The following is an 11824-nucleotide window of genomic DNA, read 5'->3' as shown; positions in this document are numbered from 1 at the left end:
AGAAAAGTGAGATGACATATATGGATTTTCGAGTAGGATAGGAATAAAAAAAAACAAAAAAAATCATGATTGATATGAGATGAAAGACATAAAATAAAGTTATGATTGACATGAATTAATGTTTATTTGATAAACATATTTTTAAAGAAACTCGATTGGAGGAAGTTCATAGTTTTTAGAGAATAAGTTAAGTTTTAAACTAGTAAAGGAGTCAAAATCACGGATTGAAAAGAATGGAGGATCAATTTGTATGAGAGAGAGAGAGAAGGATGGTACTAAAGGTACTAATGAAAAGAACATTTAATAATTAAAAGATTAGATGAAAGACAAGTTTATCGAGAAGGAGTCTTTTTATGGATTTTTTTATAGAAAAGTGTGAAAGATGATAGGACAAAAAGTAGATTGTACTTTGAGAGATAGAAAAAAAAATGACATAAAGTCTTTGTTTTCAAGGTAACATGTGATGTATGTGAATACATGAAGGACCTTTTTTTTTACTTTGAAAAAGGTGGTGAATGGGATGAAGACAAAATAAAAATAATAAGAAATACAAACACTCGATTCTGATAAAAAATAATTTGTAAATGAAAACAAGATTTGACATAAAGTGAATTTACCATTCAACTTTGGTTAAGATGAATTTTGTCAAGTAAAGATTATATTTTAATATTTTATAAAGGTGAACTCGAGTAGACTCATTTTTCTATATTTTAATTAGTCATATGAATTAATTTTATAAATTACTTAATTTACATATTCCTAATTCTCTTCTAATTCTTACAAAGTCTTCATTTTTTAAAGGTTTAGTGAAAATTTCTGCTAATTGTTTATTAGTGGGTATAAATTCCAGTTTGATTATATTGTTTAGGACTTGTTATCTTAAAAAGTGGTGTCTAATTTGAATGTGTTTAGTTCGAGAGTGTAAAATAAAAAAATTTAAGTCTCGTACCATGCACGAGGTACTTGTTTTAATCCATATAAAGCACGTTTTAGTTTAAAAATATGATCAGGAAATTATTCATTTTCAAAACCTGGAGGTTGTTTTACATAAACTTGTTCATTTATAAAAACCATTTAGAAAAGCACTTTTAACATTCATTTGATATAGTTTAAAATCCATATAGCTTGCATATGCTAAAAACATTCTTATAGATTCAAGTCTAGCAACAGGAGCAAATGTTTCATCAAAATCAATACCTTCCTCCTGATTGTATCCTTGAGCCACTAGCCTTGCCTTGTTTCTTATGACATTACCTGTTTTATCCAGCTTGTTTCTGAAGATCCATCTTGTCCCAATGATTTGATGATCTTTTGGTCTTGGTACAAGATCCCACACATCATTTTTTTGGAACTGATTTAGTTCTTCAGTCATGGCTAGCATCCAGAACTCGTCAATGATGGCTTCATTAATCTTCTTTGGTTCAAGTTGAGAAATGAATGCCATGTTTGCAATACGTTCCAGCTGAGCTCTAGTTTGAATCCCCTTGGTCAGGTCTCCCAAAATCTGCTTTTGAGGATGATCTCTGATTTCAGCAAATGTTCTTTGAGGATTATCTTCATTGGGTTTAGCTGTGTTATCTAAGAAAAAATTTGTACTTTCAAGATCATCATCGTTAGTATGCTTAAGAATAGATTGATCAATAGATTCACAAAAACTGACATGCATAGATTCTTCAATAGTATTTGAACTCTTATTAAAAACTCTGTATGCTTTACTATGACTTGAATATCCTAAGAATATGCCTTCAACAGATTTAACATCAAATTAATCAAGGCTATCTTTTGTGTTAAGGATAAAACATTTACACCCAAAGACTTTAAAGTAGTCTATCCTTGGAGTTCTGTCATAGAATAGTTCATAGGGAGTTTTATTTAATAAGGGCCTGATAAGAACTCTATTTGATATATAGCATGCAGTATTAACAGCTTTTGCCCAAAAATATTTAGCAAGATTATTATGTTGGAGCATAGTTCTAGCAGATTACTGAAGGGTTCTATTCTTTCTTTCTACTACATCATTTTGAGGTGCAGCTCTAGGAAAGGCAAAGTTGTGTGAAATACCATGCAAGTTACAAAAATTTACAAAAAGATCATTATCAAATTCTCCTCCATGGTCACTACGAATTTTGATAATAGTGGAAGATTTTTCATTTTGTAACGTTTTACATAAAATTTCAAATTCACAAAACGTATCACTTTTGTTTTTCAAAAATATTACCCAAGTAAATCTTGAGTAATCATCTACAATGACAAAAGCATATTTATTATGATTAAGACTATCTACCCTAGAAGGACCAAAAAGATCCAGGTGGAGAAGCTCAAAAGGTCTTTTACTTGAAACAACATTTTTTGATTTGAAAGATGATTTTGACAATTTTCTTAATTGACATGCATCACAAAAATAGTCCTTTTAAATGGTATTTTAGGTAACCCATGTACCAAGTTGTTCTTAGCTAATTTAGACATATATTTAGAGTTAACATGACCCATTCTCATGTGCTATAAATTTTGAAAGTCATTATTAGTTATAAGACAGTGTTCAATAATATTCTCTAGGTATAATTCATATATATTATTTCTTCTTATACCTTTTAAAATAATATTTTTGTTGGTGTTTGCTATGAGGCATGCATCATGTTTAAAACTGACATTATAACCTATGTTACACATTTGACTAATGCTTAAGAGATTGTGTTTTAAACCTTTAACAAGGAGAACGTCTTTGATAAGAGGTTTATTGATATTACCAATATTGCCAATACCAATTATCAAACCTTTGTTGTTATCTCCAAAGGTGACGGTTCCTCCTTTATGATGAAAAACAACAAAAAGATCTGGATGTTCTGTCATATGTTTTGAACATCCACTGTCTGATATCCAGCTATTCTTCTTTTTCAATGCCTGCAATAGATCAAGTAGAAACTCTTTTTGGTACCCGATCGGGTCCCTTTTTGTTAGATTTTGGAACCCATATCCATTTTGATTTGGGTTTATCTATAATCTTAGAGGAGTACAAGGAATTAAAATTAAGAATATAATACTCCTTTTCAGGTTCAGAAGAACCTTTGACAAAAGTGGTCTTTTGATTCATACAAAAAGGTTTGCTGAAATGAGAGTAACCAATACCATTCTTGTTAAAAGAGAATTTTTGAGAGGATAGGAGTTTATCCTGGTTCTCTTTCCCTTTGGTAAACTTGAAAACCGTTTTCATAAGGTTTTCAGTTTTACTTTTTAATTCTGAAATTTCTACTTGAAGATTTTTAGTCTTGGAGCTAGTAGAAGAGATTTCAGAAGTAAGCATAAAATTTTTCTTTTTCAACTCAGAATTTTTAATACTGAGTTTTTCATTTTTTTGAGAAAGCTCTAAATTTTTAGATTTTAAACTTTTATTTTTGAGACTCAATTTTCTAAATTCTTCAAATAGTTCTTGAAAAGCATCTAGAAGTTCTTCAAAGGAAAAGTCAGAAATTTCACTTACAAAGCTTTTGTTTGCCATGAAGCATATGTTTGCAGTTTCAGCTTCATCATTACTTAACTCTTCACTGGTGGATGGTTCTGAATCATCCCATTGAGCATGGAGAGCATTTTTCTTGAAGAATCTTTTCTTTGGTTCATCGACTTTAGATCTTCTCTTTAGAAGAGGACAGTCACGTTTTACGTGACCTGGCTTATTGCATTGATAGCACATGGTGTCTTCTTTAGAATCTTTCTTTTCTTTGTGCTTTTTGGACAACCTGTTCTTTCTCATGAAGCGCTGGAATCTTTAAGTAAGTAGCGCAATTTCAGACTCATTTTTTGAGTCCTCATTCTCAGAGATGGCTGGGAAGGCTAGATTTTTATTTGAAGATTATTCTTCCTCCCTTCTTTCCTTCATATGGACTTCATAGACCATAATATTGCCTATTAAGTCATCCAGAGTAAGCTTGGAAAGATCTTGGACTTCTTCAATAGCTGTAGTCTTTTTCGCCCAGTCAGTTGTAAGAGATCTCAAGATCTTTTTCACCTTATCAGTCTGGGAATAAGTTTCTCCCAGAGATTTAAGATCATTGGTGATATTGGTGAATCTAGTGAACATTTCAGTAATGGTTTCATCTTTGATCATCTTGAAAAGTTCATATTTTCGAACCAATGATGAGATCTTAGCTTCTTTTACTTTGTTTGTTCCCTCATGAATAACTTCCAGAGAATGCCAAATATCATGAGCAGAATCACAAATGGATATTCTGTTAAATTCATTTTGGTCTATGGCACAATATAGAGCATTCATGGCTTTTGCATTTAAGTTTGCCATTTTTCTTTCTTCATCAGTCCATGAAGAGTAGTCTGATGTAGGAGAAGAATATGGACATTTTACGATATTCCATACAGCAAAATCTACAGACTTGAGAAATATGGTCATTCTACATTTCCAATAGCCATAGTTAGTGCCATTAAAAAAAGGAGGGCGAGATGAGTGTTGACCTTCGATGTCACGAGCATAAGAGGTTGATGCCATTTTTGTGCCGGAAGACTTGTTATGTCGAAACCAGCAGAACCTGCTCTGATACCAAATGAAATTCCACTAAAGGGGGGGTGAATAGTGAAGTTTGTTGCAGATCGATAATATAAAAAATATGACAATAAGGCACAACACAGAAGACACAAGATTTATACTGGTTCGGTCGAGTTACTGACCTACATCCAGTCCCCAAGCAGAACACTTGAGCCTTCCACTATAAAATCCGAGTTACCGGATAAATAGTACAACACCCTCTTCCTCAGAGGTCTTCTTCTCTCAACAGAGAAGGGGAACACCCTCTTCCTCAGAGGTCTTCTTCTCTCAACAGAGAAGGGGAATACTTTCTTCCTCAGAGGTCTTCTTCTCTCAACAGAGAAGGAGAACACCCTCTTTCTCAGAGGTCTTCTTCTTTCAACAGAGAAGGACAACACCCACTTTCATAGAGGTCTTTTTCTCTCAACAGAGAAGGGGCACACCCTCTTTCACAGAGGTCTACTTCTTTCAACAATTGGAAGGAAAAGAAATTCGAGTTGGAACTCGAATCCTGAAGGAAAACTGGATCAATTAGAAGGAAAGAAAAATCGAGTCAGAACTCGAATCCCAAAGGAAAACTAGATCAATTAGAAAGAAAGGAAATTTGAGTTGGAACTCGAATCTCGAAAGAAAACTAGATCAATTAGAAGAAAAGAAATTTCGAGTCAAAACTCGAATCCCGAAGGAATGAAATTCCACTAAAGGGGGGGTGAATAGTGAAATTTGTTGAAGATCGATAATATAAAAAATATGACAATAAGGCACAACACAGAAGACACAAGATTTATACTGGTTTGGTCGAGTTACTGACCTACATCTAGTCCCCAAGCAGAACACTTGAGCCTTCCACTATAAAATTCGAGTTACCGGATAAATAGTACAACACCCTCTTCCTCAGAGGTCTTCTTCTCTCAACAGAGAAGGGGAACACCCTCTTTCTCAGAGGTCTTCTTCTCTCAACAGAGAAGGGGAACACCCTCTTCCTCAGAGGTCTTCTTCTCTCAACAGAGAAGGACAACACCCTCTTTCACAGAGGTCTACTTCTTTCAACAAAGAAGGAATACATTGAATAACAGAAAGTTACAATACTTCCTATAGAACTTTCAGAATGATATAAATGCACGTATGAAGGATTCTCAGAATGTTCTGTTCTTTTCACTCAGACAATACTCTTTGTCAAAGAGCTATTCTTGACTTTTTCTCTTTCTTTTCTCTTTCTTTTTCTCGGCTCTCTTTTTCAAATATTGAATAAGAATTTTTCTCTTTGTAAGCTCACATGTCTTGTTTGAAAAACTATTTTGTTTGTGTTTATATAGCCTCCAGAAAATAGTCGTTGCCTTTTTGAAATGATTGTCCTTTTGGGATGTGAGATGTCAAGTCATTTCAAAAACAACTTTATGTATTTTTCGAAAAAGTCTTCTTTCTATAAGTGTAGTATTTGGGGTACACTATTCGTTGTAGTATTTTAGGTATGATATATTTTATGTAAAAGGTCCATTCTTATAATAAATGATTTGTAGTACATTGAACGTTGGATTGTAAGTCATCATGCAGTTTTGTCTTTATTCAATTTAATGATTTGTAGTATATTAGTATTTATATTAGAAATCGTCACTTCTTTACTTAAATGTATGTAAGTACAATAAATGTTTTGTTGACTACATTATTTGTAAATGGTCATATCTCAAAATGCTTTATGCGGTGTTATTTAATGTCTACAGAAAGAATGATGACTTTAAGTAAGTCGACATTCTTGAGTGGGGATTTTATTATTGAATAAATAGTCATTTCTCAAATGCTTTTGAGGTGGCTTTTAGTGCTTACAGAAAGAATGATGACTTTAAGTAAGTTGACATTCTTGAATGTAGATTTTAAAATAAATAAAGTCTTTTTCAAACACAATTGTCTTGTATATAAAATAATATTTGTTTTCTCAAATTGTGAATTCAAGATGAATGGTTGTGAAGTACACTAAATGCTTGAGTAATACTTATATTACAAATAGTCATTTCTCAAATAAATGTTTGTGTATTATCTTTTCATAATTTGTCTTTTCTTACATAAATGTTTATGTATTATGAACCAAAATTTCTTACGTAAATATTTGTGTATTATGAACTAATGCATTTTGTCTTTTCTTACATAAATGCTTATGTATTATGAACCAATACATCTTTTCACATTTTGTCTTTTCTTACATAAATACTTATGTATTATGAACCAATACATCTTTTCACATTTTGTCTTTTCTTCATAAATGCTTATGTATTATGAACCAATACATCTTTTCACAATTTGTCTTTTCTTACATAAATGCTTATGTATTATGAACCAAAATTTCTTACGTAAATGTTTGTGTATTATGAATTAATTCATTTTGTCTTTTTCATAAATGCTTGTAAGAAAAGTACAATTAATGCTTTTGAAATCATGAGCTATTATATCTTGTCAAAATGTTTTTTTCATAAATGCTTGTAGGAAGTACAATGATTTGTTTCAAAAAGGTGCTTTTGAAATGCTACAATATACATAGCGTATCCTTTTATGAAAGCCTAACTTTTTATAAATAAATGGCTTGTATGACTTCAAAGCATATAGTCTAATATGAAATATGCATGCTTCTGAAGGTTCTGTTATATATGACTCTAAAGAAGAAAAAAATCTTCATCTTGAGGTAGCCGATCTTCTTGAATAATCTTTATGAATGTATGGCTCATCAAGCTTTTTCTTCAGAGTAGTATGATTGCATCAAATAGTTGCACTTGATCAAGTTGTCTTCACTCTTCTTAAGTGAAATAACCTTGCATCAAATACGCGCTAAATACATAGCACATCATATCCAGTCATAATATAACATATTCAGTTTCATATATGAAAGCATATCATATTTATCATATCTCATGAAAGCATATCATGTATTTATCATGTATCATATATATGCATCATGAAAGCATATCATATTTATCATGTATCATCAAAACATAGTTTCTCAACAAGGAAAACTAGATCAATTAGAAGGAATGGAAATTCGAGTCGAAACTCGAATCCCAAAGGAAAACTAGATCAATTAGAAGAAAAGAAAATTCGAGTAGGAACTCGAATCCCGAAGGAAAACTAGACCAATGTGGATACTGAATTTTAAAGTGTACTAGTGTGAACACCAGATTTTGAAAATGAACCAGTACAAGCATTATGTTTTAAAAAATTACCATTACGAATACTGGGTTTTGGAAAATTACCAGCATGAACACTAGGTTTTTGAAAAATTACCAGCACAACACTGGGTTTTGGAAAATTACCAGCACGAACACTGGGTTTTCGAAAAAATTACTAGCACGAACAGTGAGTTTTGGAAAATTACCAGCACGAACACTGGGTTTTTAAAAAATTACCAACATGAACACTGGGTTTTGGAAAATTACCAGCACGAACACTGGGTTTTGAAAAATTACCAGCACGATCATTGGGTTTTTGAAAAATTACCAACATGAACACTGGGTTTTGGAAAATTACCAGCACGAACACTAGGTTTTGAAAAATTACCAGCACGAACACTGGGTTTTAAAAAATTACCAATTGATTCGGATAGAAGATTTTCAGTCTTCACCCTCACAACGATTTGGTCAACTGTCGGGGTCTCAAGATTTATCCCTTATCCTGAATGGACAACTCAGGTTTATCCCTTAACCTGAAGGGGAAGTGAATTTGATGCAAATGAATGCGAATGATTGCATGCAAATGCAAATGAATGCATGCAAATGCAAATGAATACATGCAAATGCAAATGAATGTGAATGTATGCAAAATGATGTAGATGAATGCACATGCGTGCAAAATGAGAGATTTGTTTGATCCTGTCTGCATACAGAATGTTTTGAAGACAATTTTCAAAATAATGCCTCAATATAATAGCGGAAGGAAATTTTGGATAAAAGGAAGATAATTGACGTTCGAAGAATGCTCTCTGAAGGTAACAAAGCAACTGACTTTTGATTGATTCAGGAGAGACTCTGAAGAATATCACTCCTTACAGAAGGACATGGTGCAGAGAAGGAGAGCAAGCTTATGAGGAAAATTGATAATTTTATTGATGCATTGAAGGAAAAATGACAAATCAAAGAAAGATAGACAGGATTGTATCATCCTTTGAAGGCAAAATGAGAAATGGGAAAATGCTAGCATTGTCGGCCTTTTGAGTAATTGAGAAAAAATGACTAGTCCTTCTTTTCATCTTCAACGAGAAGATTCTTATCAATGCGAACCTAAATGATGTTCTTGAAGATGAAATAGTGGTCAGTATCATGCCCTACTACCCAATGGAATTTGCAGAACTGGTCCATGAATCTTCCCATGATTGTGGAAGGATTTGTGACTCTTGGGAGCTTTACCAATTCTTTGGCCAACATATATTCAAGGATTTCATCGAGAGACGGCTCAAGATGAGTAAACTGACGATCATAACCCCAGGCGTCCCGCTTTATCTTTTCTTTTTGCTGAGATTTCTGGTGAGAGTCTAACGAGAAGGGCTTGTTGTCTTGTTTGAAGGCTTCTCCCTTTTTGCCTCCATTATTGCTTCTGCTGGACTTAGAACTTTCTGCGTTGCTGCTCTTGCCAATGATATTTTGGGAGAATGAGACAGATGTCTTTTCCTTGCGGGGAGCCTTTCCAAGATTGTCTCCAGCTTGCCCAGACATCATCTTGATCATCATCTTCTTGAACATTTGATATGCAGCGGGATCGATGCCATCCCCGACAGTCTGACTCTGTCTTCTAACAGTTCTTGGAGAATTCATCTCTTTTTACTTGATACTTTAAAAATCACTTATGCACTTGATATAGCAACGTTTTTTTATCTGATCTGGACCACTTGGGAATACCGATATTCTCTGCAGAATGAGATGGATGATTAAATTTTGATGATGAAGATTTAGGATAGAAATGAATATAGGAAAAATATTTGATGAGAATTTGGTAGATAATTGGAAGAACATCCCATTACTAGGGATTGGGTCGCCGCTGGAGTCACGACAATTATGTTGCCATTCTTTGCGAGGAGAACGAACAACTTCAAATATGCCTTGTCACTTAGGCGAGGTCGTCAAACCATGATAGAATGAAAATTGAAGGATTTTTTTATTGAAGGAAAAATATGATTGCATCAATAGTAGACTTGAGAAAGAGGGAGCATATAGACAGTCTGCTACCACTCTTAATGATCAGTAGAGACGCGAGGACCTGAGAAAAGAGTAAGAATGATGAAAGAATCCCAGCCATATCTGGCAGAATGGTATGTTTCGGACCACTACACTGATACAAGGTTAAACTCTGACATAACCCCTGATAGTAGCTGAGCTTCTACGCGCATCTGTCTCTGAGAAAATTGCCTGATGCATCACTCTGGATAGTAGTAGGTATAGGAAAATGGGCCAAGTAGCTTGAACTGCTTGCTGTACACATATGTATATCTAGGAAGAAAGCGAGCCCTGCAGTGCATACAACCATCGCATATTGAATTCTTTCTTGAGCTGTTTTGGATAATGAGTTGACTTCTATGAATGCCCCATACTGTCGGTAGATCTCGATCAGGTTCACATATTCATTTTCATTTTCCTCAATCAGTGGTCAAGACTTACGCTCTGTCATGCGAGCTAAAGCATCTCGGGGGTCCAAACCCTTGACATTGATAAAAAAATGTTGCTCTAATGGATCTCTAGGCTGACCGACTGGCTCAGGCAATCCCATGATCTCTGAAAACTCATCCATTAGCAGAGTCATCTCGCCCCATGGGAACCAGAATGTGCAAGTGCGCAGATTCCACCATTTTGCTAGTGCATGGATCAGATTTCCACTGACTGTCAACTTTCCCAGTGCGGATGTCAGTTCCAACCCGCAATCGCTTAAGTGGTCCGAAAACATACGAGAGAAGTACTTGAATCAAGTATAGTACTACCAGGGAAAGAAGGGTCCGGTGCTAAGAGCTTGATGCTCGGGAAGACTTTGTCGCACCTCGTAGGAGATGTGACCCTTAGGAAAGACAGAGTCGAGTTGACTGGATGCCATTGGACTGAAAGATAAGAAGATTGGAATTAGCCTTTGGAAAAATACAAGAATTTTGAAAATTGCAGGCAGGATAAAGTGAAATGCTGAAAATTCAAAGTCCAGAGGAACGAAAGAATGGAAAATCACTTGGAGTTTTGAAGAAAAAGTGGATAATTTGGAAAAATTGTCCAGGGTTTACAAAGAAATGTTTCATAAATTGGAAAATGAAGTATTTTGAAAAATTGTCCAGTAATTTGGAAAAATTGGGGAAAATATGGGAAAATAAAGAGAAAAATGAACATAATACACTCAATCATGTTCTGCACAAGCAATTATGCATATACAACATTGCCTAAGAAGCTGACTCTAAATGCATCAATTTTGAAAGAGCTTTAGAACCCTAATCCTGACTCTAGGCTCAGATCAGTTGTGTCCAATCATGCTATGCCGATATACTCGAGCCAAGGCTCGATGTGCGTGGCATAAAAATTCATCTTTGGTTCTAGGCTTGTGTTTTCTCAACATCCTTGAGCACCTGCCGATATACGTTGGACTATGGTCCTTGATACGTGGCAGGGGGGCGTTAGCCCAAATAAGTGGCCCAGTTGTGAGGCTTTGTCCCGAACTATGGTTCTGGAAGAAAGCCTAGAAACGTGAAGACCAGGTAGACATAGGTGGGGTGGTTTTTGAAAAATGAGCACATGCAAGCAAACAGAGGGCTCTAAGTCCTAAAGAGATAGAATTTTGAAAATTTTGAAGGAGCAAACATTGTTTTCATACAAATCCTAGATTGAGGAGTGTTGTATTTCAAACCTAAGTCTAAGTAAGCATGCATAATTCTTCTCAATTTGGTCCTACCAAACCATGCCTAGTCTACATGCAATCCATGTCAGCTGGGTTCAAGTCTAGGCTCCTAGGTTCACATGATATCATAAAGTAAAAGCTGACATTCCATAAAACACGATTTTGATAATTGAGCTAAGTTAAAGCACACAATTGATCAGACGAAAACAGGTCCCATCTCGGTCGCCAAACCTGTTATCATCGCAAAATTTTTTCCCCCTCCCTCTGCGAGAGCGAGAGAAATGATTCTGTGAGTCAAACTCGACCAAAGTTTTGAAAATGGTTTTGAAAATTACTCGCCTCCGTTTTGAAAATTTGCAGGAAAATTCCATAGAATGGGATTTGTCTGTCAGTACAAGGTTTGACCGTTCCTGGCGCATTTACTAGGGGTAATTGAACCAAGGATGAATT

The sequence above is a fragment of the Nuphar pumila genome, chromosome 1 (assembly GCF_984573655.1).
Source record: "Nuphar pumila chromosome 1, dmNupPumi1.hap1.1, whole genome shotgun sequence".
Lineage (NCBI taxonomy): Eukaryota > Viridiplantae > Streptophyta > Magnoliopsida > Nymphaeales > Nymphaeaceae > Nuphar > Nuphar pumila.
The sequence above is the reverse complement of the archived record's forward strand: the minus strand, read 5'-3'. Positions refer to the sequence as shown.